This window comes from Myotis lucifugus, unplaced genomic scaffold, assembly GCF_000147115.1.
Source record: "Myotis lucifugus unplaced genomic scaffold, Myoluc2.0 scaffold_92, whole genome shotgun sequence".
In the NCBI taxonomy this organism is placed as follows: Eukaryota; Metazoa; Chordata; class Mammalia; order Chiroptera; family Vespertilionidae; genus Myotis; species Myotis lucifugus.
This window is the reverse complement of record NW_005871140.1, coordinates 22,715-26,448: the sequence shown is the minus strand read 5'-3', so window position 1 is coordinate 26,448 and position 3,734 is coordinate 22,715. Positions and strand designations below refer to the sequence as shown.

General features: G+C 34.3%; 1 protein-coding gene across 1 annotated transcript in view; it reads right to left on the bottom strand.

The window, feature by feature from the left end:
- ANO3 (anoctamin 3) overlaps positions 1-2,964 on the bottom strand; it is a 129,697-nt gene extending 126,733 nt beyond the window's left edge. The window contains exon 1 of the mRNA XM_006091589.3: positions 2,827-2,964. The gene's annotated coding sequence lies outside the window, so the exon portion shown is untranslated. The remainder of the gene's footprint in view (positions 1-2,826) is intronic.
- Between the last annotated feature and the right edge of the window lie 770 nt (positions 2,965-3,734).

Here is a 3,734-nt window from a genome sequence, read left to right as displayed (position 1 = left end):
CTGGGCCTCTAGTTGCAATATAAAAAGGGAAATAAAAATCCACCTATAAAACTACCACTATAATTGCTCTCTTCCTTCTCTCTGTCACTCACGCACACACACACACAATTATAACTTTGCTATTTTCTTTATTTTTCCCACTTCCTTGACATGCCATGTTCCCCATATCATTTTAATCAACCCCACTGTTACTTTTAAATAACTGCTACCTCTGTGGTTAGATAGCCAAGTGATTTCCCACATTTTGATGTTGGAAACTGATATATCCAACTCAACTGCACTATTCCTGGCTAAACCACCATCATTTTTTTCAGCTGAACTGCTGTAAAGCCATCCATCTTCTACCACTGGTCCTGCACTCTCATGTACAGAGTGATCTTATAAAAACAAAAACCTATTCAAAATCCTTTAAACTTAGAATGAAATGCAAACTCCCCATCATAGTCCCCCTGCAACATTGTGCTTGCTTACCTCTCTCTCTCCTCTCATTTCAGCCATCCTGGTGGTGGGTCTCTGTGTTCCTGCCACACAGGCCACACATCAGTTTCTCAAATACACCAAGCTCTTTCCACCCCTGGGCTCTCACAGGACACACGCCACGCCTGGAATGCCTCTTTCTCCCACTCTTCCCTCGGCTGACTTCTCATTTTTCAGAGGCCGCTTCCTTGATCACCCTGACTAGCCTCCTCTTCCACTACTTCATGACAAATTTATTGACAACTGGCAAATAAAAGATTTATGTGTTGGTTTACTTATTTATTTTATGCCTCCTCCACTGGACTATGAGCAGTGCAAGAGTAGGGACTTGGCCTGTTTCATTCATCAATACATATCGAGACCGAGTATAGATTTTGTCACATGGGAGTCTCTCAAAATGCAGAGTACAATGGAGACATTCAGGGGGATTTTAAGGCAGTGATTCTCAAATGTGGCACCAGCACCAGCAGCATGAAGCATCAACATCATCTGAGAATTTGTTAGAGATGGACCTGGAGAGTATTTTGCTAAGTGAAATAAGCCCTACCGATGATTCTGACATTCACAGTTGACAACCACTGTTGTAAAGTATCTGTTTGAAACCAAACCATACATACTTTAAAAGTTGCCATAGCATAAATTTCTTAGAATGTGAGATTTGAAACTTAAATATCACTGAAATTAATCTACCATGACGAAAATTGGTTCAAAAATAAGTTTTAAAATATTTTAATCTCATAATTTGTGATAGTTCTGGTTTTAAGTTTGCTTTTAACATTCTAAAACATACATTTTTCTTATAAACATTCAGTATAATTTTATAGCACATATTTTCTCTGAAGAGAGTCCTCAAATGTAAAGTTACTTTCATACTGATGGCTGGGTATTAATTCAGCTAAAATCAGGTAGAACTACGAAAAATGGTATTTTTCTCTCAAGAAGGTTCAAACACTGAATGGATCTGGATGACTTATCAGACACTTTGCCTGTGATGTGAATTTTTCTCAAACTGATTTTAGTTGTTTTATTTAAGGGAAATCATTCATTTTGCACATTTGGAATATCACATGAAAAGAGATAGTTCACTGGGCAAAACTATCAATGGGATTGCAAAGAAGATAGAAAATTCATTGACGACTTCAGACTGGATCCAAAACACCCGAATTACCTGACCTACATAACTGGATCAAGTGTGACTATGGATACCATCTAATAAAACATATATGCGTAGAAAGAATAAAAATTCTCTTAAAACATTAAATGGGAACTAAAAAGAGAGAAAATATATTGATTGAATTTCTGTAATGTAATAAGCATTGTACTAAGTACTGTATTTTAAACTTATATTGTTCTCTCTACTATCATTTTTATCTATTCCAATGCAAAGGTTTTCTGGTTTGCCTAATGAAAACTAAAGCCAAGCCTTTATAAATAGAACCATCTATGGTGGGGCATACACTGGTTTCCTATTGGGTTCTCACTGAAATAAACATTTTTAAAAAATATATGAGCTTTAGAAATCCTCTTAGTGGAAGTAACTTATAGAGAATAAATATGCGTATATCTTCCTGCTCACTGATTTTTCTGTTTTAAGTAATATATAAGAAATATTTTAAATACTTATTTTTAAAAGAAAAGGACACATTTCCATACCAGTGATTATCCATATCTAACTTTGAATACATGATTCGAAATTAAACCTCTCATTCCCAAAGGGAAGCAGTTGACATTTTTAAACAAAGAAATAAAAATAAAGTTTTCAGAATAGGACAAAGTTAATTTTCTTATCACCTTTAAAACCATGAGAAAATAAAGATGGCATGTTGAAAACCTTTTGTCTCTGGCTTAAGTCAGTTAATTTCATAGTTGTATTACTTGTTTATTTTAACATTTAATGATATGAGATATATTTTAAGTTCAGATTTTTTCTCAGGTTTTATACTTTGACTGAAATTTTTTACTAAAATATCTTGCATAAAATAATTTCTTAAGAACATTTCAAAAATAAGCACTTTCACAAGCAATTCCATTACATATATATTTGAATCAAGAACTAATTTTAGAGTAGAATTTGTGAATAACTATTTCAATGAAACTAATATTCAAAGGAATTTAAAAACAGTCAAAACTGGAGAGGCAGCATTTGTTTTACATGCAAGACAAACTGATGCTTAAAATACAGATCATATATTTCTTATTTTTAAAGACAAATTTCTAATATTTGAAATAACATACACTCATCACCAATTCTGAAATCAATATCAATTATTCTTAAATGGCTTCTCTACGTACTTTTAAGAAAACAGAAAAGTAATGTAAAATTCCCAGATTGATGTACTTGAAACATACCAGAGTCAGAATTCTGGGTTCAGCCGCATTGGGAATCCTTCATTGCTGACAACAGTCTCAAGTGACAGTCTTCTCTAAAGCACTGTTCAGCATGACAACAGAAAGTTCTCTCTTCCACGCCCGCCTTTTCCCTCAGCTGGAGTGTTACATATTGAATGATGCACAAAGCTTGTGACTGGAGGGTTTTTAGACAACTCTTTAAACTCCTGAGTCTGAATAATGAATTTTTTAAAGACAACTCATCTCTTTAGGAGAATATCTGTATTGTTTTTTTTTATTACCTTATTTTAAGAGGGTTGGTAATGGGGTGTCATAGAGGGGCTGCCTTCACGTGTCATTGGTTATTAGTGTCTATGTATGATTCACCTAGGTGACATTTAGCCATACAATTGTCAGTGACATTTTGATAATTTTATTGTCAGTTTTTAATAATTTATTGCACTTTCTTATGTTATTTGAATGAGCTGTGCAGATTAATATAGAAGGCAGGAGGAATGCTTCAGTCTGAATAATAGCGGCCTGACAAGACTTTTTTTTTTTTTTAATTGGTGAGCCAGGTAATGCTTTATGATAGCTGAGTGGGGTTCAATAGGAATTCTTAGGTACTTTTCAGCTTTTCATGGAAATAATCTCATTTTCTTGTTTGTTAGAGAAAAGTACAATACAAGCCTTTGTAATTTCTGAAAAATCCTGCATCTGTTAAACTTGGCATTGCTTTATATTGGCTCTGGCCTGAATATAATGGAGTGACTGTAATCTGAAAGTGAGTGGGTAATTGTTATGTAAAAATGAATAAACAAACAAATGAAATTGAACTCCCCCCCTCCTCCTCCTTCCCCCTCATGCTTAACATGCACTTGATGAGATGCAATGGAGAATTACACTTATTTCTGTCAAGAAAGCCTCCA